Genomic DNA, 27448 nt, shown 5'->3' with positions numbered 1-27448 from the left:
GTGAACCCGATGCTCACTGAGAGCTGAATGCCCTAGATGCCAAGTGATCAGGCAGCATCTGTTACACTTCAAGCAACCTTAGTTCAGTGATGAAACCAGATGAGCCACTGTGCCTCAAATTGTAAGGCAGCACATGAACCAGCCACCTATGCCCCATTTTTAGGAGGACTCCTGAGCTATCCACTATACCTAGATACCATCTTGGGAAGGAAGATAAGTTAATAGAGAATTTCTAAATCTTTAATTGAAAGAAGCTGTTTAATCTCAAAGAGATTGATTTGCTATTATTTAGAAAGTTAAAGATTGAGTTGGTTGATCAGTTCATGGGTGGGTATATAGAGTCTGTTTGTGTGTTTCCTTTACTTTGTTTCTCTTACGGTACTGGAAAGTGAAATACTCAGAAGGGAGATTAGCTTGATTAGAGGAATTGAAGACCTGGAGCCCTATGAGTGAACTTTCAACTCAGTCTGTAAAATCAGAATTGGCTATACCTATAAATAAGTGATCATCTATATACTTTGAATGGTCTGCCTTACCAGGAGCCTGCCACTATATCAAACTCCCATTTTCTTTCTTTCTTTTTTTTTTTTGTAAGGAAGGGCAGGCAAAGAGGATTGAGGCCCTGTCTCTAAAAGATTAGAGTTAAATGTTTGCATTATCTAAGAGTAGCCTTCTTCCATGGGCATAATAGTACAGAATTAATAAAAATAATAGATAACAATGATTGAAACTTACTGTGTAAGTAATGTACACATTCGTTCTGTTTCTTCCTACTTTTTGTTTTAAATTTTGCATGTCTATAGTAAACTTGAAAAAATAAGTATAATGAACCTGCATATATTGCTCACATAGATTTTCCATTTATTAACACCCTACTACATTTATTTTATTCTATACAAGTCTATTCATTTTTTTGGTTGAACTATTTGAAAGTATATTTCAGACATCATGACACTTTTTACATTTCTAGCAATAATACTGAGGTTGTAAAGCCTGTCAGTGGAAATGACTCAAAACCCTGCAGTCTGACTTGGAGCCTGTACTTCCAATCACTGAACTATTCTGATGCATTTGGGAAAAGTGAGAGACATGTGACAGGTAAGATAGATGATAGATAGGATGAAAGCAGCAGGAGAGAGCTGGGGTGGGTGGGTAGGCAGTGAATGGGGTGCTGGGAGACCAAAAAGAAGTTAAAGGACGAGGAAATTGGGAAGGGGAGAGGAGGATTTTTATAAAGAGATGGGGCCACCAAGTGAGTGCCAGTAAGACAAAATCTCCTGTTTGCTTTGATGTGTGTTTAGCACTATATCACAGGCAGTTAGGCACTTGGTCATTGCTTCGATGTTAATAGGCACAGGTCTCTAAATCATTGAGTTACCTAATCACTAGATTTATATTTACCGTTATATGAACAATATGCCAATCCTCATGAATGTTTTTTAAATGTATCCTATAACTTTTTTTAATGTATCCCTATAACTATCATGAAAATAGTTCTTGGTATCTGCAATACATAACAATTATAAAAGGATTCATTTTATGACATGAATATATATTAACATTTGCTCATCATGGCTGAAAAAGGAGTACCCAAATACTTGTAAAAAACAAAAGCCTGAGAGCCCTTAAAATATACCCAAAATTAGGTCAAAGGGCTATTCATCACGCTTAAACCAAGAAATTAGCTCCATCATTGTAATCAATATATATGTCAATATAGTTATATATATCACCTGGTTGGTGAACAAAAACCATTGGGGTTGGGTGATAATAACCAGGTAAAGGAAGGAAACAGAGCACTCACGTGTTTACCTAATAATTAACCAATGAAAACATCTTACTTGCACTGAACTCTACTTTCCCTCTCAAGATTGCCCACTTGATTCTGAAGGCAAGTTTCAAATCTTTTATTATTTAAGGCAATGGCTTTCAAACTTTTCTCACAGTGACTTATGTTGAGAAATACAGTTCTGTTAAGTACAAACAAATACATTTATCAAAAATATTTTTACGTATTATATTTATATATGTTATTTAGAAAGCTGTTTTCTCTCAATGAATGCAATATTTCTCAATTTGATTAAAAACTCTTTAGAGCACCACAATATCAATTTATTGAGGGAGGATTATGCAAAGATGGTAGAGTAGGAAACTCCAGAAATCAGTCCCCCCACCAAATTAGCTATTGACCAGGAGCTGTCTGAATCAGCTATTTTGAAACACTGTGCAGCATCCAGGAGGAGCACGAGGAAGAGGCCGATAAATTGTGACAAATAAATTGTGATAAATATCAGTGAATTTCACCCTCCCTGCAGCAGCTACCCAGGCCCATCCCCCAGCTTCAGGGCAGGCAGCACAGGGACTTATAACTCAGGCTCCTAGCTCAGTTTGCTGTCAGGGTGGGGCAAAAAGACCCAGCCCTCCAAACAATAGGGGGGTGTAGTCTAATCACTGGTTACTGCTTTTGATCAGCTACTTTAGGTCTCTGCAGCCCAGCCCTGAGGGTGGCCATTGCTCTAACTCCCATTGGGCAAAGTTAATAGAGGAGGAATCTTAAAGACAGTAACCTTTCTCAAAGAAAGAAAGACAGTTAAAGGGTTGCATTAACTGGGCAAGTGCTGAACCAAGACAATGCAGCTTCAAAAGCCACAGAAGAAGCTCCTGGTGCCTTTATTAGCTTACTCCCACCCCCTCCACAATGCAAGTAGAACCAGCTTGTGCTACCATTGTGAGTTCCTGACCCTGTTCCAGATGGAGCAGAATGGCCCCAGTGCACATATGGGGTTGCATGTATGTCAGTGCCAATCTACTGAGTTGAAGTCTAAAAGACTGAGCCAGGAATATGTCTTGAGCTTGCACTCCCAGAGTTTGTCCTGAGGGCAGAGATGCAACTTATAGACAGTTGTACAGTGTAAGAAACAATTAAGTTGAAAAAGTTGGGGGCAGAGGGCTACCTGCATTAAGTCACATAAGAGAGGAGTTAGGAAGAGGAGAAAGTCTATTTCAAAGGGAGTAGCATGTTCATGGATTTGAAGACCAAGTATTGTTAAGATGTAGTTTCTATACAAAGAGATTTACAGATTCAACACAATCCCAATCAAAATTCCAACAGTTTGGAAAAGCCAAACATCAAATTTAAATAGATGGGCAAGGAGCCCTGAACAGCCAAAGCCATCTTGAAAAAGGAAGTGAAGTTGGAGGACTCATACTTCCTAATTTTAAAATGTATTACAAGTTCACAGTAGTCAAAATAGCATTATACTAGCAAAATAGCAGATATATAAACCAATGGAATCGAATTGAGAGTTCAGAAATCAACCTTCACATTTATGGTCAACTGATTCTTACAAGAAGGCCAAGTCTACTGAATTGAGCAACAAATGGTGCTAGGAAACCTGGATTTCCATATGCAAAAGAATGAAGATGGACCCTTAATTTACATCATAAACAAAAATCAATTCAAAATGGGTCAAAGACCTAAACTATCAAGCTCCTAGAAGAAAACATAAGGAGGCATCTTAAGGGCTTTGTATTAGGCAATGGTTTCTTAGATTTTATACCCAAAGCATAGGCAACAAAGGAAAAAATAGATAAATGTGACCTTATCAAAACTGAAAACATTTGCTCATCAAAGGATTTTATCATGAAAGTGAAAAGATAACCTACACAATAGGAGAAAATTTTAAGAAACCACATGCTAGATAATGGTTTAATAGAGTATACAAAGAAATCCTAAAATTTTTAAACATAAACAACCCAATTTAAAAATGGGCAAAAGACATGAATGACATGTATTTAGAAGAGATATTCAAAGATACAAAAATCCAAAAATCACATGAAAAGCTGCTGAACATCATTAGCCATAAGGGAAACACAAATCAAACCATAATGAGATACCATTTCACATTCACCAAAAAGGCTACTACTAAAAAAAAAAAAAGGAACATTATTAATGTTAGAAAGGATGTGGAGAAATAAGGCCACTCATTCATTGTTGCTAGCAATGTAAAATTGTGTAGCTACTGTGGAAGACAGTTTGTTGTTCCCTCAGAAAATATAGAATTACTATATGACCCAGAAATCCAACTTCTAGATATATACCCAAAAAAATTGAAAGCAGGCACTTAAACAGGTATTTGCACACTGATGTTAATATTGGCATTATTCACAATTGCCAAAAGATGGAAGCAACCTAAGTTTCCACCAACAAATGAATAAGTAAACAAAATGTGGCATATGACATACAATGAAATATTATTCAGCTGAAAAAAGGAATGAAGTTCTGATTCATACAACATGGATGAATCTTGAAGATACCATGTCAAGTGAAATAAACTAAATGCAAAAAGACAAATATTGTATGATTTCACTATATGAAATAATTAGAATAAGCAAATTCACAAGAGTTACAAACTAGAATATAGGTTACCAGGGACTAAGGATGTGGGAGGAAAAGAGGAATTAATGGTCTATTGTACAGAATTTCTATGTGGGCTGATGGAAAAGTTGGTAATGAATTGCGGTGATGGTAGCACATTATGAATATAATTAATAGCACTGAATTATATATTTGAATGTGGTTAAAAGAGGTAAAATTTTAGATTATTTTTTATATATATGTAACTCAAATAAAAATTTTTAAAAGAATATATAGGACTGTCCAACACATACAGAGAACTCAAATGTAAACCATGGACTATATTTAGCAGTGTATTGGTAAAAATGCTCTTTCATTAATTGTATCACCTGTATCATATTAATGCAATGTGTTCCTAAGAGGATGATATATGGGAATTCTGTGTTCATGCATGATTTCTCTGTAAACATAAAATATCTATTAAAAATCAATTTAATGAATTTTATTAACTCAGTAAATTCAGTGAGTTTCCTCAATATTTAAAATGTAAAAATACTATCAGAGTGCATTACAGGAAATATAGCTTAAGTATTGTTTCACAAAAATTTTGTTTCAATTTTGTGTATATATACGTATGTGTATTCTGGGGCATGAAGTAAAATCTAAATTTTCCTGTGGTCTTAGCAAAAAAAATTGGACTCATCCAATATGTGGCGCCTACCATTTGAAAAACATTGTAGCCTATGGGACCACAAATAACTGCCCTCATTTTCAAAAATGCTTCATTGTACTATCACAATTTTGAAAGAATTCATTATGTCAGTTCAAGTTCTTACCTTCTAGAAACGAGTTTGTAAAGTATGACTCAGCAGTGTGTAGCCATACAAAGGGCCATTTTTTTAAGTAACAAAGAGATACTGAAACATTATGCTCTGCTCAGTCTTAGACTCTCAGACTCAAAAATATTATGATAGAGAGAAATCTAGAAACTATCAAGAAAAGCAAAAAGTGCTTTAAACACAAAAAAGAAAAAAAAAATTTATAAAAACGACTTACGGGGCACCGAAATTGATACACTAAGAAAATATTAGCTAGTGTCACATTTGACTGAGATACCATGATGAACGTGACAGCTCTCAAATTTGATATCACTAAAGAATGGTTCTTATGAAAAGGAAAAGACTTTCTTTTCTACATATAGTTTAGCCTATTTTCACCTACAGCAAGTTTCTATGATGATAACCACTGTAGACATTTAAAGACAAAGATCAGCAGATAAATATGAACTGAGTATGTGATCCAAGAGAGGACAGGGTGACAGTTGGAAGAATTAAAGTTTAAAGATAAATATAACTTTTTATCTTGGTATCAAAAAAAAAGCATTTGCAATAGTGAGAAGAAGTTTTGAGTGAGGGGAAAGCTTGGACTGACTCCTAAAGAGAGTTGTTATGGGTTGTTTTCAGCAGAAGGAATTGCTAGATTAGAAAAACAGACTCCAAATTAGAAATATCAGCAAATTTAATAGAAATAGTTCACAATAGCTAAATTATGAGATGATATGGGTTGAGTAAAATTATCTAATGACTTTCTAATATTTAACATTTAAAAATAACTCATAACAGACACACTATCTCAGTCAGATTGCTGTCAATAAGCAAACAAAAACTGAGAGTAGTTCTTGGCTTTTGTTTTCTAAGCTACAGATGAATCCTGGCACTGAGTGATAAACCTGCCTCTGGGAAGTACTCTAAGTCAGTTTTCTGGGCAGCTCTTTCACGAGCTGAATCACAGAATGGAATATGCACAATTCTTGAAAGGCATTCTCATTACTATTCCTGCCCAAAGTCACCTAACTTTGGACTACAATTCCACAAGAGGAAGGTGTACATATGGAATGGGTAGGAGTCAAAGAAATCACCAAACCAGCCAGTGCCCCAAGATAGGATCTTGTTTTACATAGTAAGAGGAGACCAAACTTCATTGATGAGCTACTAAACAGAGAATAATAAAAAGAACCATGGCCCCCAGATTATTGCCAAATTTTCTTCCTGTTTTAAAAACAACTACAAAACAAGAACTTAAGCTCACAGACTTTGTCCCTCAGTGCTCCTATAGAGTGATAATGAAAAAGAATATAAATTCCAAATAGAAATTGTCCTTCCCATGATCAAAACATTCTTTTCTACTTTTTCAACATTCCTCCTCCAATTAAGTTTTGTACACAAAAAGCAAGGTCCCCCCTAGAATGTACCACATAATCTCCATTCACTCCTTCACTACAGATGTTTCTGGCTTTCTTACTTCTATTAATGTGACCCATGGCAATGTTGTGAAAACGTCTCTAAAACCTAGGGAAGGGATAAGAGAACAGAGACCACCAATCATTGTTTTCCCCAAATGTCTCGTCTCTTGTACGGAACATGATGGAAAACATAGGGGCCCTTATAGTGTAGTTATTTTCTTTTGAGCTAAGTGATATATCACTTTCCCTGCTATAATTTAATTTGATTAATCATGAAGACCTCAGGAAGTGACTTCTGTTTTAATTAGGTAGGTACTTAGTAGTTCAATAATAATTTTAACAGTGACAAGCAGTAGTATTTACTGATCCATGAACAGAAATATTAAAATATTACAGCATTCTACCTACATTAAATAGGAGCATGAATATCATTTAAATATTTTACATGGAGGGAAAACTTCTAAATATGGAATGATGATTTGTTAATAGGTTAGGTTTAACTAGAAAGGTAAACACTTCATAAATATACATTAACTGTGCGTTTATTAGATGCCAGGCACAGGGGTTTAAACATAAAGAAAAGCCTCAATATTTCATTGTCTGGCTCAGAGATATGTAAACATATAATTTCCATACAGTGAGAAAAATATTTATATACAAAGCACCAGGAGAACATAGATGCAGACTTCCTGGAAGTGGTGTGTTTTAGAGGATGAAAACTTTACTTGGGAAAAGGATATTCTTAGGGAAAAGACATTTCTTAGGGAAAAGATATTCTGTTTGCCTCATGGCAGAGGCAAATAATATGCAAAGAAACAAATATGGTTTGCATAATATGCTAATACAACAGCAGCAATTGTAGAGATACTACTTACAACATTAATAGAATTTAAATAGCAGCCATATAGAGCCCAGAATCCAGCTGAGAGGGTATTCTGGTCATTTGTTTTGGGGATTCCCAGCATATATTTCCTCCTTCCTAACCGAGTCCAAATTCTTTTGGGATATGATCTCTCCCACATTGTAGGAGAACTTGGTGAGGTGGTGCATCCCGGTCCTTATTTCTTAAAGTGAACCCAGTTCAGAAAGAGGGGTGACTACAGGTCCTAAGCTAGCCTAATTAGATGGCCTCTTCTAGGACTCTGATACGTGACCAAGAACAGAAGGTGTCATGTATTGTCTATCTCCAAAGGGTATTCTGAACAGACTGCTCCTCAGACTCTTACCTCCTTGTCCCTTTAAAAGTTTATCCCCCTGGAGGTCTCGCGCTGCCTGACTTTAAGGCATATTATGAAGCCACAGTGGTCAAAACAGCATGGTATTGGCATAAAGATAGATATATCGACCAATGGAATCGAATAGAGTGCTCAGATATAGACCCCCTCATCTATGGACATTTGATCTTTGATAAGGCAGTCAAGCCAACTCACCTGGGACAGAACAGTCTCTTCAATAAATGGTGCCTAGAGAACTGGATATCCATATGCAAAAGAATGAAAGAAGACCCATCTCTCACACCCTATACAAAAGTTAACTCAAAATGGATCAAAGATCTAAACATTAGGTCTAAGACCATAAAACAGTTAGAGGAAAATGTTGGGAGATATCTTATGGATCTTACAACTGGAGGTGGTTTTATGGACCTTAAACCTAAAGCAAGAACACTGAAGAAGGAAATAAATAAATGGGAGCTCCTCAAAATTAAACACTTTTGTGCATCAGAGAACTTCATCAAGAAAGTAGAAAGACAGCCTACACAATGGGAGACAATATTTGGAAATGACATATCAGATAAAGGTCTAGTATCCAGAATTTATAAAGAGATTATTCAACTCAACAACAAAAAGACAGCCAACCCAATTACAAAATGGGAAAAAGACTTAAACAGACACCTACCAGAAGAAGAAATACGGATGGCCAAGAGGCACATGAAGAGATGCTCAATGTCCCTGGCCATTAGAGAAATGCAAATCAAAACCACAATGAGATATCATCTCACACCCACCAGAATGGCCATTATCAACAAAACAGAAAATGACAAGTGCTGGAGAGGATGCGGAGAAAGAGGCACACTTATTCACTGTTGGTGGGAATGTCAAAGGGTGCAACCACTGTGGAAGGCAGTTTGGCGGTTCCTCAAAAAGCTGAATATAGAATTGCCATACGACCCAGCAATACCATTGCTAGGTATCTACTCAAAGGACTTAAGGGCAAAGACACAAACGGACATTTGCACACCAATGTTTATAGCAGCGTTATTTACAATTGCAAAGAGATGGAAACAGCCAAAATCTCCATCAACAGAAGAGTGGCTAAACAAACTGTGGTATATACATACGATGGAATATTATGCAGCTTTAAGACAAGATAAACTTATGAACCATGTAATAACATGGATGGACCTAGAGAATATTATGCTGAGTGAATCCAGCCAAAAACTAAAGGACAAATACTGTATGGTCCCACTGATGTGAACGGACATTCGAGAATAAACTTGAAATATGTCATTGGTAACAGAGTTCAGCAGGAGTTAGAAACAGGGTAAGACAATGGGTAATTGAAGCTGAAGGGATACAGACTGTGCAACAGGACTAGATAAAAAAACTCAAAAATGGACAGCACAATAATACCTAATTGTAAAGTAATCATGTTAAAATACTGAATGAAGCTGCATCTGAGCTATAGGGTTTTTTTTGTTTTTGTTTGCTTGTTGGTTTGTTTGTTGTTGTTGTTTTTTACTATTACTACTACTTTTATTTCTTTTCTTTATATTAACATTTTATATCTTTTTCTGTTGTGTTGTTAGTTCCTCTAAACCGATGCAAATGTACTAAGAAACAATGATCATGCATCTATATGATGATGTTAAGAATTACTGAGTGCATATGTAGAATGGTATGATTTCTAAATGTTGTGTTAATTTCTTTTTTTTTTCTTTCCGTTAATAAAAAAATTAAAAAAAAATAAAAAAAAAAAATAAAAAAAAAAAGTTTATCCCCCAATTGAGATGTCAGACAGCCAGCAAGCTACAGCCACTTACAAGAGTAAACAGACACAGATCTTCCTTCAGAGAAGTCATGAGCTCCCCCTGAAGCCACAGGAATTTACTCAGTTCGTGCACAGGGATAGCGAGAGAGTGCAGAGAAAGTAAAACACCCATGAAACCCTCTGTAATGGATGGGAACCCCAGCCTCACATCCCCCAGTGAGACAATTTTGGGAGGTATTCTGTTTGCTCCGCTGAAGTCCCAGTAGGATCAAGTCACAAATGCCTATAGCAGAAACCAGGATTTGTATTTGCTATCTGGCCCTTTCCAGCTCACTCTAATTATCCTCCCTTTCTCCTTCCCTCCCTCCCTCCCTCCCTCTCCTTTCTAGCAGCAGTTTCCAAGTGAACTATCTTGCCTCAGGCTCTAGTATGACATAGTTTATCTAATTATCACAACAATCTAGTGGGTATGCATTATATTCCCCATTTCAGAGATGTTGAGGAAGGGCTCAGAAAGGTTGTTTAATCTGTCCATCTGATAGTGGAAGACATGGGACTTGAACTGATTGTAAAACACATGCTTTTAACCCTGTGCTAAACTACCCAAACACTATCAGATGGATGATTATATGAGAGGAACTAAAACATTAATATATGAATGATATTTGATGTATTCTGTTTTCTACTTACACATATTTCTGTGGGTGATACCACAAAAGAAAATTATATTCATTTCGCTAATGCCTTCAAAAATGAGGATAAAAGTCATGACTCTACAATTTCAAGAAAGTAGTTTAATCAGATACTCTGCTTTTTTCCCCTTTCAATTAAAATCTGTTTTCAAATTGCCAATGAAAACTTACCTACCATATACTACAAAAACAAGCCTTTTCTGTTGTTGTTATTTACTACAGTGGACAACTGTTTTCTTCTGTCTAGAATCCATTTACCTTCTTTGGGTAAATGTGCAAAAAACTTCCTTGGAAAACCCATTTCCAAATTTCTATCCTTATGGTTTGGGTGGAGTTGCTCCAACCTTGACTCCAGGGATTGTCATGTGTACCAAGCTGGGCTGGCAGGAGCTAATTGGACTCAGTTACAGATGCTTCCTTTCTTTCCTGGTCTGTTATTAAAGACTGCCTCAACCAAGAGCCACCATGAGAGGCAGACCTGCTACAAACAGAAACAATTTGGAGGAGAAAACATAATGGAGATGAAAGCAAACTTTCTGAATTCTCAAATAAGATAAGTAATCTTTCTTTTTCTGAAGTCAGTTCAGATTCAGTCTTTGTCATTTATAATTAAGGTTCCCAATAAATATACGTAACTTAGTTTCCTTTATTTTATCCTCTGTGACCTATATTCTAAAATCTCAGGCTTGGAAATTATTTTAAAGGTCACCTGGTAAAGCCAATTAGGTAAAGTTTGGACACTCATCTCTTACTCCAGCTCTTTCCTCCAGTCATGCGGGGTTTGCAACCTCCAAAGTCAGGTTAATTGTGTGTTTGTGTGTGTGTGTGTGTGTTCATGGTGTATGGCAGGGATCACATTTCATTCTTTTTTCGTGTGAATATTCCCTTAATTCACCACCATTTGTTGAATCTTTTGTTTGGTTGGTTTTTGTTTGTTTGCTTGTTCGTTTGTTCGGGAAGTGTATGGGCCGGAAATCGAAGGGACAGGTTATTTTTAAGGTGCTTGGGATTTTAACTATTCCTAAGTGAAATCTATATTCTGGTGATGAAAGGAATAGACAGTAAGTAATATACATAAAAAATCAGTTAATGACATAGTACGTTAAATAGTAATAATAAAGAAAAAACATTGAAGTAAGGCCTGAGAGTGAGAAACACAGGTTGCCTTATTAAACAGGTTGATCTTGGAGGAGTCTTCATGAGAAGATAAGATTTGAGGGAAGATTTTAAAGAAGTGAGGGAACTAGTCAAGAAGACACTTGGAGAATTGAGCATTGCAGGCAGAGAGAGCAGCTAGACCAAAGGCTCTATGTTGAGTCTGTGCCTGGCATATTCTAAGAACTGCAAGGAAACCAATATGAATGGAGCTGAATAAAAAAGGAAAAGAGTAGTAGGAGAAGGAATCTAAGAAGCAAAGGAAGGGTATATGTCATGCAGACTTATAGATCATGTATTAATTATCTATTGCTGAGTAACAAATTAGCCCCCACTTGAGCAGCTTTAACACAACAAACATTTAATATTATTATACCACTTAGTTTCCATGGTTTAGGAATTTGAGAGGTGTGTGCTGTGTGGTTCTAGCTCAGGGACAATCATGAGTTTTTGTTGAAATGCAGTCTAGGGCTGGTCATCTGAAGGCCTGATGGGGGCTGGAGAATCTGCTTCTAAAGATGGCTCACTCACGTGACTGTTGGCTGAAGGCCTCAGTTCCTTACCATGTGAACCTCTCCATAGAGTTGTTTGAATGCTTTCACAATGTGCAACTGGCTTCCTCCAGAGCAATCAATCCAAGAGAGGGAGACTAGCATCATAATGTCTTTTGTGATGCAGTCCCAGAAATCACACACCATCACTGCCATAATATCCTAATATTAATAATACGGTATTAATAATACCGTGATAATCCATGATAATATCCATTTAATTCCATTAAAAAAATAAGATAAAAAAAAATGTCTTTGGGTCCTTTAGTGTCCTAATTTGGCAAGTATGCCAAAAGACTGTCAATCTCATATGCTGAAGTAGAAATGGGCTAATCCCCATTAACCAAGGTACAAAAATTTACAGTATATGATAGACCAGATCAGTTTTAACTGATTCATAATTGTATTCTCTGACTAGGCTTTAGACATAAAAGACAAACCCACATGGAGGCATTTAATTTAAGTGTGGCAGAAAGTTGGGAACCATGAGGTCTGATATACAAAGATAAATGATTTAATGAGGCACAGTCCCCTGACCCTGATGTATACAGGCAAAGAAGAGGTCATACTGTTCTATGAGACAGGGAATCAAACCTGGTAATCAAATAGGTAAGGCCTATCCAAGTTCATAGGGAAGGATAAGTTGTAAATTCTAGGAGGCAGAGATCATTTAGGGCCATTTGGGAGACTGGATACCACAGGTTATAATTAGGAATTTGGGTTTATTACTCAGCAAGAAATGGGGAGTTATTTTAAGCTTTAAATAAAGCAGAAGTGTAATATTACACATTTTGAAAAGATTACTGCTATTTCTTGATATGACACCAAAAGCATGAGCAACAAAATTAAAAAATAAATAAATAAAAAGGACTTGGTCAAACATGAAAAAAGTTAGAATGGACATAACCCAAATACCCGCAAAGAGTGGGAAAAGGATCAAAGGTGATGGTGGAGTTACACAGAGAAGGTCAGGTTTAACAAGCGAGTATACGTGCTGAATCATTATACTGATATTTATTTTAGCCTCCAGTACCTTAGAGCAATTAGAAACAAAAACCTAAAATTGTGGAATTGTAGCCCATACCAAACTCTGAAATCTATTCTACAATGAATTGTTGCAATGCACTTTGAAATTTATTGCTTTTATGTACATATGTTATTTAAATAGAAGGAGTATAACAAAGAAGAAAGGATTTAACAAATGAATATGACTGCTGAATCATTATATTGATATTTCTGTTGTTCCCCAATGTTTCAGAGCAGCTAGAAGAAAAAAATGAAAAATCGTGGAACTGTAACCCATACCAAACTTTAAAACTTGTTCTATAACTACTTGTTAAAATGTACTTGGAAATTTATTGCCTTTTTGTATATATAATATATTTCACAATTTAAAAAAATTATAAAAACCTAACATAGGGCAGGCCACAGTGGCTCAGCAGGCAGAGTTCTCACCAGCCATGTTGGAGATCCAGGTTCGATTCCCAGTGTCTGCCCATGAGAAAAAAAAAAAACTAACATATACAAAAAAAAGGGACTTGTTCAAAATTTTAAACTTTTGCATGTCCAAAGAGACTTATCAATCAAATGAAAGTGAACTTATAGAATGGGAGAAAATAATTGTGAACCATATTATCTAATAATGGTTCAATATTCAGAATATAGAGAGAACTGCTACAACTCAACAATAAAAGACAAATAACCCAATTAAACTAGGTAAAGGATTTGAATAGACATTTCTCCAAAGAAGATATATAAATGGCCAATAATATGAAAAGATAGTTTGATATCACTGGTCATCAGGGAAAGGCAAATCAAAGCCAATATGAGACACCATTTTTTTGTTTTATTTTTTTGAGACATCTTTTTTATTAAAAAAACAGAAAAAACATTTTCTATAGAAAACATAAAAGAAACAAAAGAATTATACAATACAAAAATAAAAAAAAAATTAAGCAAAAACTTTAAAAAAAAGAATTATACACCATGATCATATAGGATTTAGCTCTGGTTTGCAAAGGCAGTTCAACTTATGTCAATTAATGTAATGCACCACATTAACAAAACGAAGGGAAAAAATGCATGGTCATCTCAATTAATGCACAAATGGCATTTGACAAAATCCAGCAATGCTTCATGATAAATGGATTCCTGAGAACACCAGGAATGAAGGAAATTTCCTCACCATGATAAAGGGCATATATGAAAAGCCTACTGCTAGCATCTTAATGGCAAAAGATTGAATGTGTTCCCTCTAAGATCATAAAGAAGCAAGGATGTCCACTGTGACCACTGTCACTCAACATTGTACTGGAAGTTTTTGCCAGTGCAATCAAGCAAAAATGAACTAAAAGGCATCCATGTTGGAAAGGAAGAAGTAAAACTTTCCCTATTTGCGGGTGATCTGATCCTATATACAGAAAATCCTGAAAAAATTCACAACAAAGCTTCTAGAGTTAATAAATGAATTCAGCAAAGTAGTTGGGTACGAGATGAATACTCAAAATCAGTAGTGCTTCTACACATCAGCAATGAACTAGTTAAAGGATAAATCAAGAAAAAAATTCCATTTACAATGGCAGCTAAAACAATCAAACATCTAGGAATAAATCTAACTAATGATGTAGGGACTTGTACACAGCAAACTACAAAATGTTGCTAAAAGAAATCAAAGGCATAAATAAATAGAAGGCTGTTCTGTGTTCATGGATTAGAAGACTAAATATTGTTAAGATGTCACTCCTACGCAAAAATGATTTATAGATTCAATGCAATCCCATTCAAAATCTCAACTACCTTCTTTACAGCAATGGAAAAGGTAACCATCAACTTTATTTGGAAAGAAGGGATCCTTCTTCAGCCAAAGTAATCTTGAAAAAGAAGAATGAAGTTTGAGGACTCACACCTCCTGATTTTAAAACTTATTACAAAGCCACAGTAATGAAAACAGCATGGTACTGACACAAGGACAGGCACACAGCCCAATGAAATTGAATGTAGAGCTCAAAATCAACCCCCACATTTATGACCAACTGTTTTTTCTTTTAAGATACAAACATATTTATTATTTCTAGGTACTATTCTAAGTGCTTTAAACATATTAATCTTCCCAACTCTATGCAGCAAACATTATTATTTCTGCCATTTTACAGATAAGGAACCAAAATATAGAAATAAAACATAGCTTGTACAAAGTCACAGGATAATAAGCAACAGAGCTGGAATTCAACAATATTCAAGTAACAGGATTGCTTAATCTTATGGTGACCCTATATTTAGCCTCCTGTGGATCCACTACATTACCCTCTGGAAGGAATGTACCATTCTACTTACCTACCAACATTGAATAGGTATACCTCTTCTCCAGGGTGTTTAGGGTAGTGATTAACCCTAAAATGTGAGCTGGAAAAAGAAAGGACATGAAAGAGGTATAGGCATTAAAAGGAGGTGGAAGCAAAAGATCTGAGGTCCCATTAGAGTCAAAGAATTGTTGGAAGTCAAGTTCAAGAGAGAGTCTACTGGAAACACAGGACATGGTGGTGAGAAAGTGGGGTGTATGAAATCGAAGTAATAAAGAGGTCAAGGGTGGGGCCAGGAGAGAGAGAGATTGGCCAAGATAGAGTGGAAGATAAGATCACTGGAAGAGAAGCAGTCAAGAAATAATAGGACAAGGTTTTAGAAGGATTATCTATGCATGCATTGTAACTTAACATAATTCAGACAAAAATGTTATTGGAGAGAATGACATGGAAGCTAATAAGACCAAGCAACAAAGGGAAAATAACCCAGGGATCTATAGACAACACCAACGAGGAGAGGCAGGACTGATAAAATCTCATGGTGTGAGATTCACAGTTGGTTGTTTATAGGGAGGAGATACATACTGTGGTCTGAAAGCAGCAATGTGGAACAAGGAGGATACCTATCCACCTCCAAATTAGGGGTACTAGGCAAAAAACAGCCACTACATGAGAGAGTGCAGGAAAATATGACCTCAGGGAAGTCTCGAGTTTTCCCTTAAAGCAAACAGGTGAAGAGAATAGGTTGAAGATATTGGGGATTTTGCTACCAGCAGACTCTGAGAGCACAGTGGATGAATTTCAGATCCTGGAGAGGGGGTAAAAGGAATAAGACAATGGTTATCAAAGTGTTGGCCCAGTATCTCAAATGTCAGCATCTCTTGGGAACTTGTTAGAAATGAAAACTACCTGGCCTCATCCCAAGCCTACCGAATCAGAAACTAATTTAGGTCCAGCCCTCAGGTGATTCCTGTACACATTAAAGTTTGAGAACCTTTGGAAAAGGGCATATGCAGGTTCTCTTGGGGCTTTAAGTGTATGAAGGAGGGTGACCTGGGAGTCTGGGAGATTTTATGGTGTTTGGCATAGCCATCATCAAAGGACATGAGATTATTCCTAGATTTAAGGCAGACAGTGATGGCATGTCTGTAGGAGATAGATGCATCAGAGAGAAGAAGTTTTTGGCACTCACTCTTGGCCCTAAAAGTTCATAAGGGTCACAGATAAAAAAATATATTCCTGTATTTTGCTTAAATGGGTTTCTATTGGTGCATATTTTCACCACACTAGGGCTTACCTGCCCCAATATCTCTCTCTCCCTCTCCATTTTGTCTATCTTGACTGTGATTTTGGTTACAAGTAACACAAGGCCAAGGAAGTAGCTTAAATGAATAAAGAGAATTCATTCTAAGGATATAAAGATTCCAAGGCTGAAAGCAGAATGGTATCTAATAAAGGGTTATCTCACTGTAGTGTGTGTGTGTGCATGTGTATGTGTGTGTATATATGTGTGTGTGCATGTGTGTGAATCTGCCGGGCTCCTCCCTACATATCTGCTTCAGTTTTCTCTCTGTGGACCAATACACCCTGCTTCCCTGGGCTCTTACTTGCAAGTGCTCTTACATATTAATGAGCTTTGTGGCATCGGAGTTTCGAATTTCCAGGACAGTCTGGGTTTGGTAAGTACCCTGATCAGCTATGACTTAAAATAAGGTCCCATGAAACATAAGCATGGCTGCCAGGGGTCTCTACGTGAGCAGGGTCCGGAAGGGGTTCTTTTCTCAGTGGAGTATTGTGAGCTGAGCTGCCATCTCTGTCTACTACTGACATATGGACTTACAATTTAGGTGGATAGCTACCGGAGAAGTTTCTTCAAATAGTAAGTGACATAACACCTTGGCCAAGAATTTCCTTTCTAACAGTTCTAAACATTGATATAATAATTTGGGGGGAAAAAAGCTCTTTGAAATTTTAATATATTAGCTTAGGCAGCACTTAAAAGATTAAAATATTTCCTCCCATTGACTTAAATAAGGTAGACTTTGTGTAGACCTATCATTTGGGATATTTATAAGCCTGATTTGTCTGTGTATGTGTGTGTATACAAGTATGTATATAATTTGTGATACATATGTATATTTTCCCAATTTTATCTGCGTTATCAAGAATTCCTATAATATAAATTAGTGTATACTTTATACTTCTAGCATTGTCACACTTAACACCTTTCCTGATTAACCCCCCCCCAAAAAATGGATTTTAATTGAATAAGTGTTTCTACATCTCAGGCTCATAAAATATTTAATGAAATCAAACTTCCTGAATTTATTAATACTTTTCTTTCTCTTACAGATTATTTATAAATATCTCTAAAATAAAAGAAAGAAACTGCGACCCCAGTAGAGCCAAAGCCAAATGCAAAACAGACTCAAAACATGGTATGAAAGGTGAGCTCAGAAGATAATTCCTATATGACCAATTGCCTTTGCCTTTTGAGGTGATCTTTTTCCTTTCTTGACATCTTTCTCTCTATGTTCTCACTTGGTCTGCCCAAATGTCATACTCCGTTTTTTTTCTTATTCACTTTCATTACTTGTGATGATATTTTCTCTTTTATGTTCTAGAAAATATTTGAACAGCATTTGCAATGCTAAACAAAATCATGGTTTTCTGGTGATGGCACAGAGACAACAGTCCAATATGTTTATGCAGAACACATATTGAATGTTCCATGGATTTAAAAAATACAAGTATGCTGCCATCATTTTTTACCTCATACTTTAACTTATCCTTATCTTTTAACTTACCCTTTTCATGTGATATTTAAAGGAAATTAAAACATTTGGAAAAAAACTTCAAAACACCAGTCCAGTCATGTGGTACAATTTGTTTTTTTTTTTCCCTGCACAAATTGATCATATGTCATTGCCTTCGTGATGCTAGACAGAACAGAGGGTATAGGTACATCTGATATTTTCATAATGGTCCAGATTTGCATGATATTTCTCCATCCCAGGTACTGGAAAACTTACTTGGCCCCAGGCTATTTAGTTATCTTTGTATTTATGCTACTAAGTAGGAGAAAATGCCAAAAGGAATTTCCTAATTCAGTCATTTTCATTTGCAGTAGAGTTTCATTTTGTTCTTTGTTCTCTTACAGAAAGGCATTGAAGTATAAGGGAACTAGCCCTTTTTTTGGAAGACCTGGATTTCTGGATTATTTCTGCAACCACCATGAGTTGAGCTGAGCCACTTTCAGCCATCATACTTTACATCACAAATTTACAGAATTTAATGCTAAAACAAAGGTTTGCTATTTGTTTTAAGTGAGTACCTATCTTAGTAAACCCCTCTTCATGTGACTAGCCAAATACCAGCACAGTAAATTTTGTTTAAAACCCTGCCTTTACTACAAGTAGATCACTTGTATAGTGTGCCCATTCTGAAAATCACAGATCTGACAACATGTGAGATCAAAATCAATTAAGACTCATTGTTTCGTAATGACATTTCTTCATGCAAGATATGTTTAAACCACAATGTCAGGAATAAATATACATATTTTGCATGTGTGTGTATGTGTATTCAATTTGCACAAATGTGCAATACGGTTGAATATATAAATATGCATTTGTGCAGACCCATACCCATAACTACACTATTTGTAACTGACACATTCTCCTTATTCAGAAAGAATTCACAGGATGTGAGTCTCCCATACATTGAAGTATATCTAAATTGTGAGAAGCGAATATGGAAACAAACAAGAAATTAGAGAGAGGAAGAGAGGAAGAGGAGGGAAAGAAAGAGAGGGAGAGGGAAGAAGGAAGGAAGGAATTGGTAGCAAGTTCTAAGTGTAAACAGCAATGTTCTCTATAGTATATTATTATATAGGCAGAGTTAGACGGAAAGCACTTGGAGGAGGGTGGATAGGGAGGAATGGAGCAGAGTGAGGAATGTGGGGGGTGGGTGAAAAAGGAAAAGAGAGAAAATGGGGATCCTTCACCCCATGAATGGGAGGGTAAGAATCTTCTCTGTCCTTCCAGATCTTCAGGAAACTGAGAAAAGATAGGAAACCAATTGCTCTCCTTTTCCTCATTCTTCACCTCCATCACTATAGCTAATCCAGTCCACTTGGGAATACCACTTATTTGCCTGTCTCTCCACACTACCTTCACTGTCACAGCTCTAGTTCTCCCTAGCATGGAGTAGCACTGCCACCAGCTCCTCTTCTCTGTCACGGGCTTTTTTTAGCCCCAGGCTTGCCCCACCACCCCCAGTCTGTTCTTTGCCTAGAACCTAGAGTGAGTTTTCAAAAACATAGAACCAAGCCAGCTCCATCCAATGCCTTCAAGATAAAATCCGTACTCCTTTCCCCAGTTTATAAAAGTCTTCCCAGGCTCTCTCTTCCTTCTCTGCCTTTCCAGCCTCATTTCTTGCCTGGGGTGGGTTACAGCTTTCTCAGTGCTTCTGCAGTTCTGTACTACTTGGCTGTCCTGGATCACACCATGCTTCCCTCCCTACTCATTCTTCCAGTAGGCCAGAATGGCCCCTCCACTGCCCCTCCACCCTCCACCCTTGCCCTTCACTTAGCACAGACCACTCCCCAAAGTACCAGTCCCCAAAAGCCATTTGCCAAGTCAGAGGAAGAAGAATCTCTTTGGGGCACAAGAAAAATGGAGGTGTGCTTAAATTCCACCCACCTAGGTTTGCATTCTCCTTGTCTCAGGTGCTCCCTTTCTCTTTTGTATCAATTGCATTCCCATTGGAAGGCAACTGCAGGGGCATGAAGCTTCCCCAACACATTCCACCATTTCTCCCCACCAGAGATCAGCCTATTTCCACATGGTTCAGTCAACGTTTCCTGAGGGCTGGAGACGTTGCCTCACAGAGCCTCTGCTGGGACTGAGTTTACAGACCTCCACCCTCAGCCTGACAACCTGTCTCAGTGTTGAAAAACAGTTCAAGGTAGCACTAGAGACCAAACGTGTCATTTTCCTTGTCAAAATGAAAACTGTAAATTTTAAACCTAATGCTTAATGTATCCAGATATTGAACACAGGGACTTTTATCCTCAGCTTAATGGTCTGTCTAAAAACATCAAAAAAGATTACTTAAAACTCTGGGCCTCAGAGGTCCTATAAAATTACATGAGGCATAACCCCTCCCACCTCCACCTTCTCCAAGTTTTAAAAAATTTATTGGAAAACACTTATGCAATATATGAACTTTTTTTTCATAGCCTTGGATACTAAGACTATGTTCTTGATTGCCTGGGGGATGGTGGTTAAGAAAAGCAATAGGTTAAGATGAAATTTTATTAGATTATAATCTAAAATTTTAATAGAGTATCTGCTTCTGGGAATAGATGGCAAACCTTATTCAGTAACTTCTTGAGCAGGGAAAATATAAAAGCATGGCTTTTCCTCTTTAATAGAATGTAACAATAAAAATGGCAAGATTTTTAATTTTTTAAACTCAGGTTTTTGTAGAGAAATGATGAGAAAGCCAGGAGAAAGTAAGTAAAAAGAGTAGAAAGAGAACAGTGAATTGCTAAGATTTTAGGAGTGGGGAAGTTGCGACACTGGACCTTAGAAGCGTTGTCAAAAATGGGTGCCTTCTCTTAATCACAAGCCTACATTAATCTGGGTGTTTAAAATTCCACACCACAGCCAGAGTGTCTGTGGTGCACTTATGTGGCAAAGTTTGCTCTGAAGGTCTTAGTGACATAGCTGTGAAAATTCTTTGTTGACACAAACAAAATCTTTATTGCCTCTAACCATAATAAAGAAATAAGGTGGAGGTTTTTGCATATATTCATTAACTTTCTGCCCAGAGAAAATTATGAACTGTGAAGTTTAGAGGGAACAAGACTGTTTTCAACTTTGTATTAAATCTAAGACTTGAGAGTGTACATTGCTTCCTAATCTAGAGAAGCTAGTTGCTTATTAGGGCAAATAAGATGCTGCAGAAGAAGGAAAACTTCCAAAATCCTCCTGAATTCAAAATGTCCAATATTTTAAAAGTACTGTAGATTCACAGATGGTAATAATATCATTTGCTAAACCTGCAGTACAAGAGTTCTTTGATGCATCAGCATTCAACATAAAAATAATTCCTTTATCGGCCCACATTTAAGGTTCTTACTTTAATATCCCGACATTTAGGTGCATGTCTGACTCACCTATGATGCAGCAGCCACATCAGGCTTACTCTTGGGCTAAAGGAGCATCTAATGGGTTAACGAAGCTGGGCAGTCTCAGCCTGTTAGCAGCTGCTTAAGCAGCAGGCTAGGAAAAGCTCTGCTGATTTTCATTCTTCACTGCTGAGTGATGAAGGGCAACTTATATCCTAGGAGTCTAGTCAGGCCACAACCTGTACACTCATATGAAAAAATTCAAGTCAATCCTTGCCCCAGGTTAACACTGCTCCATGATATCTGATATAAGAGCAAAGTCAATACATTTACAATGCTTAAGGGGCTAACACCAGGGGATTTGGGAGGTTAGCCACTATTTTGATTACCCTCTAATGTGGAAATTTAAGACTCTGTAGGATCAGATCTGGAATCCAAATAGTTCTTTGATGGATGATTATGTACATCTTGATTACAGCTATTAATGCTATCAACAATGATATCTCCTAACAGGTCAGTTTGGATCTCTGGACTCATTTCAGGATATAGAACTCTAAAACTTAGTGCACTGCTTTCTAAGGAAGACATAATTTCAAAGATGGATATTTTAATATGAAAGGAGAGTTCTTCAGATAAAGTACATTTATTCACCTGATAGACCTGAAACACTTCGTTCGCTTGGTTTCACAGTGTAAAAGAATCATCCAGAGATTCTCATTCACTAAATTGGGGTGGGGTCTGAGCATTTGCATTTTTAACAGGTTCCCAGAGACACTGATACTGCAGATCCAGAGACCATGCTTTGATTGCTCTAGGATTCCACCTTCTTAATATTATCCTTTCTCAGTCTCCTTTGCTAGATTCTCTTCTTCTCCATGACCTCTAATTTAGCACACTGGAAGCCTCAATCCTACATCTCTTCTACCTTCCGTCTGGTGGTATCTCATTCATTCTCATAGTTCTTCAGAACATCTATACATTGATAGAAACTAAATTCATGACTGCATATCTACTTGGTACTCAACATCTTCCTATTCTCCTTTCAACCCCAAAACCTGATCGTCTCCAGTGTTCCCCAACTCAGCAAGTGGCACCAACACTTACAAAAGTGCTGAAGCCAAATACTTAGTTATCTGGAACTCTTGCTTCACTTCTCACATCTCACTTCAATCTGTCAGCAAATCATGAAAGCCCTCCTCTCAAAACAGATATGGAATCTGATCATTTCTCATTACCTTTCCTGGCCAGGCCACCATCTCTTGATTGGATTATTGCGGTAATTTCTCAGCTTATCTCTCTACTTGCTCCCTACTCTACAATCTTCACAGAGAAAACAGTATAATTTGTTAAAATACAAGGTAGTTCTCCCCACTATTCTGACTAAATCTTCCCTATATAAGTCAAAATAAAAAGCTGGCATTCAAAAGTACCCATAAGGCTGTACATGATCTGAGTACATCGTCCCATACTTCTCTCATCTCATATTGTAGCAGTTTCCCTTTCATGTTCTAGCCAAACTAGCCTATTGCTCTTCCTTTCACATTTAACGCCTATTCCTGCCTCAGGGCCTTTATACATGTGGTTTCCTCCTGAAAAATTCTTCTAGTCCTCAGCAGGGCTCACTCCCTCATTTGCTTCAGAACTCTGTTCAAATATTCATCTAAGGGGTTTCCCTGGCCTTCCATTGAAAAAGCACAGACCTCTGACCTGCTAAGCTCCTAAACCTGTGTCAGATTTTTTTGCCTTGATATTTATCACTCCTAATATCTTATTTCTGTATTTGCTCACTGATTATCTCCCTCCACCACAACGTAAGCTCCAAGATGGAAGAAAGTTTCTCTATCTAGCACTATATCCCCAGTGTCTGAAATAGTACATGGCCTCCTGTAGAAACTCAATAAATATTCAGTGACTATATGAATAAACTAGTTGAAATGAGAGCATTTTAGTCTGTTAAAAAGAATTGACTGATTATTATTCTTCTTCTCCAGAATTGATCTCTTAATTGTTTAAGATACAATTTTTAAAAAATATTTATATCAAATGAATTATATTGCTAGTTTACTTAAGAGTCACCCAAAAGACTAGTAGAACAAGTTTTCATTTCATACTCTTAATAAAAGTATGCAAAACTCTCACCTAGCTACACACACAAACCTGCACACACACACACACAGACACACATGCACACTGTTCCCCATACTCGTTTTCCTTTGAGCCCATGGTCCCCAGAAACTGGGAAGTAGTCTTTTTGAGTGACCCTCTGCAGAAACTGCTGCTGGATCTATATATCAAGCTGATTGGTTACAGGTGGTCACAGTGTTAGACAAAGAATGTAAATTTTTAAACACTGTGGTAACTGCATGGAGTAATATTGCCTGTTTGAAATGCTACCATGGCTAATTAATGCAGCGCAAGAGTTCTCGCACTTGATAAATACAAGAGATGGCAAAAGGCTAGGAGTTAGGTAAAGGAACTGGTATTAAAATAGCCTTGGAAAAATACACTGCAGTACACAGCCACCATTCATCCCTTACACTGAAAAATTGTGTCAGCCCTAAAATGACTCCTCTCACTAACTTTCCACCCAACCCAATTTAATTTAATTCAATTTATGTTTAAATGCTTGTACTCTGAACTCCACTGTCTTTGAGCTTTTTAATGAGTAATGACATTGATAGTTGAACCTGTGGACCATGTTGCATGTTTTCTCGTGTTATTTGTCGGATTGAAGCTTGCAATGAAAAGCAACTATTAAAAAAATAAATGCGTGTAGAGATTAGAGTCCACATTTTGAAATGTCAGTAAATACAGTATTTATATGACAGATCATAATGACTTGTAAAAGGCAGCCATATGTGTATCAAGCTCTCACTCTTCCTAAATTTTTTCTTTAAAAAATCTTTTATTTTTAAATCTAAAGAAAACTGCACTAAATGATAACCATATTTCAAAATTTGTTTAGGAATTCAGAATAAAATCAGAGGTCCTCAGCCCACGTATTTCTTTCTTCCAAGGAGAGACCAGAATACCTTTCCACCTTGTGCACTACTGTCATATTACAAAACTTAGGGCAATAGAAGGCTTTAAGAAAAAGAAATCAAGGATAGAACATTAGCATCAGTTCCTCAGTATTTAATGTACTGTTTCACTACTTAACAGCACCTAAAGGTAGTTTGCTGGTGGATTTTCACAAATACCACCATTAACAGAATTTTATATGCCTTGGTTACTTTACTCTTATCCCAAAGAAGTCTTAAAACATTGTACGAACAACAGACTTCAGTTATGTCCCTGAAAGTCAGCTACTTCTAGGGCGTAGAATAGTCCCTGACACAGCAACAGACCATGCAGGACAGTTTCAAACAAAGAAAAAAAGCAACGATGGCACTCCTAAAAACCACCAAGGATGTCAATTGTTTTCAGAGAGTGAAATTAAACACAGCATCATAAGGCTGGTGGAGATAGAACCTTGCTTAAAAGTGATTAAATACTTAATGGTCATCACAGACCTACATATTTCATGGTTACATATGCATAAGCCACATCTCCAAATGCATGGAAACTTGATCTCCGACAGAAGCTTTCTTTTGTTCTAATGCCAGTTTGTAAGAGATCTTGATGTGAATAAAAGCTTCTGTCTTTACAATAACCACCTTTCTTTAGAAAAGGCATGCAATATACTTTTGGGATGCCAAATCATACAATAGAGAAAACCAAATAATTCCAATGAGATTTGATGAGCCCTCAGAAAATCTCATAACAATTCAAGTCATCTGTCAATCAGGAAGTATCTCATAAAGAGCTGTCTGGTATTGCTACTGTTTATTACCTGCAACTATTCCTTCTGGTTCACTTGAGATTTTAAAATATATATATAATGAACACATTCAATAATTGTTTGAATTGCTGCTATGCATTCTGTCATAAATGGTTTATGGATAACCATCAACTGGTTCTGCTCATCAGTCTAACAAGTTCAATGTACTACTCAGAGCAAAGGATGACTATTTATTTAACAGCTCTTGGCAGGAAAATTTGTTGCATGCCACAACTTTACAAAGAACATTAAAATCAATGACAATTTATAAACCAAAGGCTGGGAATTATGCTTTGGATTCCCATAATTCATCAGAATAAAGCTGTCAGATACCTTTTATTATAAATTAATAGCATGTTGTCTAAGAGCACCGTGGTACAGATGTTTTGCCAGTTCAGTACTGACATCTAGTGGACAATGAAAAATATTCCCCCAATTTTCCCCAGCAAGATTTTCTCTTTCCCAAATGATGTTTGCTGCTGCTGCACCAGTCAGAAGATTTTTATCATACGAGAAACTATATTTGAGCTTAAGTTTTCTGTATTTTTTGAGTTAAATATCTCACGAGTTCGAATTTTTAGTGATTGTCATCAAGCTATGCACTTAAAATAATTTAAAACCTAGTCAGCTAACCATAGTTCATTTTTTAAAAATGTGTTTCTATGATACGTGTTAAACCTTTTAGTATGTGTCATACTCGGGAACTAAGTTACTTCTAGTTTTCTACTATTAAATGAACTAGATTATACTGAAGTATCAAATTTCCCAGGCTAATATTCTTATAAAGAAATCAAAATGTTTAGATGGCATAAAATAAGCATTTATTTAGCTTACATTTGATTAAAATTTAGGGTTTGACTTCATTACTGTGAACTTTTCACCCCGGTTTAATTAAATTTGGGAATATTCAATATGTTAAGGGTAAAAAACAGACTCCTTAAATGCATTGTTTGTGGATTTTGCTTTCTTGAGCAGTATTTTCAGGATGGTCCACACAATAACATTGCATGCTCATCAACATACTGAAAAAGCATCCTAATGTTCACTGGCAAACTCCCAGGTACACAGGCTTGAAAAGGGCACTACCCTGCTGTGCAGACAACTTCGGGCCAAAAAGTGCAAGCTAGGAGAGCCTGCACCCCACAAGGACAGTGTCTTGGTTTGCCAGGCTGCTAAAAGAAATACCACACAAATGGTTTATCTTAACAGTAGGGATTTACCAGCTCACAGTTTCAGAGGCTTGAAGGCTTTCTTCCTCACGGAGATGCCGGCATGCCACAATCCTTCGGGTTCCTTGGCTTGCACACCTTCTCCCCACACAGGGCTGTGACCTGTCCTTTCCCTTCCGGGTTCCCTCTGACTTCCGGTTTCTGGCTCCTCCCAGTGGCTTTCTCTTCCCCCCCCCCCCGCCTGAATTGATTCTATTTATGGAGGGTTTAAATAATCTGGATTAAGGCCCTACCTCTTCAGTTAGACCGCACCTTAACTAAAGTAACATCTTCAAGAGAGCCTATATTCGATGGGGTTACCACAGGGATGCAGATCTAGACTAAGAACAAATCTAAATTGAATTAGGTAATTCAATCCACCACAGGCCACTTCCTCCTAATTAACATAGGGGCAGAGTTCTCACAGTAATTACAACTTTGTAGAAGCCTTCTCCCGCTCCATTACGGGCATGCCTCAAAGAAAATGCAGATTCGGTTCCAGACCACAGTGAAAGCACATGAAGTTTTTTGTTTCCCAGTGCGTAAAAATGAATACCTATACTGTACTGTAGTCTAAGGAGTCGGCAATAGCATTACAGCTAAAAAAAACCTATATACAGACCTTAATTAACAAACACTTTATTGCTAAAAAATGTTTACCATCATCTGAGCCTTCAGCGACTTGTAATCTTTTTGCCTGTGGAAGATCTTGCCTCGATGCTGATGGGTGCTGACTGATGTGGTTGCTAAAGGTCGGTGTGGCGTGGCAATTGCTTAAAATAAGACAGCAGTGAAGTCTGCCACATTGATTGACTCTTCCTTTAAGAAAAAATTTCTCTATAGCATGCAATGCTGTTAGCAGTTTACTCACAATAGAACTTCTTTCAAAATTGTAGTCAATCCTCTCAAACCCTGCTACTGCTTTATCAACTAAGTTTATATAATATTCTAAATCTTCTGTGTCATTTCGACAATGTTCACAGCATCTTTACCAGTAAAT

The 27448-nt window shown here is 37.0% G+C and overlaps 1 long non-coding RNA gene across 1 annotated transcript in view; it reads right to left on the bottom strand.

The window, feature by feature from the left end:
• Window positions 1-26571, bottom strand: part of LOC143691591 (uncharacterized) — a 208645-nt gene extending 182074 nt beyond the window's left edge. Inside the window, exon 1 of the long non-coding RNA XR_013179587.1 lies at window positions 26461-26571. This is a non-coding gene — a long non-coding RNA (uncharacterized LOC143691591). The remainder of the gene's footprint in view (window positions 1-26460) is intronic.
• Between the last annotated feature and the right edge of the window lie 877 nt (window positions 26572-27448).

Source organism: Tamandua tetradactyla, chromosome 7 (genome assembly GCF_023851605.1).
Source record: "Tamandua tetradactyla isolate mTamTet1 chromosome 7, mTamTet1.pri, whole genome shotgun sequence".
Lineage (NCBI taxonomy): Eukaryota > Metazoa > Chordata > Mammalia > Pilosa > Myrmecophagidae > Tamandua > Tamandua tetradactyla.
The sequence above is the reverse complement of the archived record's forward strand: the minus strand, read 5'-3'. Positions and strand labels throughout refer to the sequence as shown.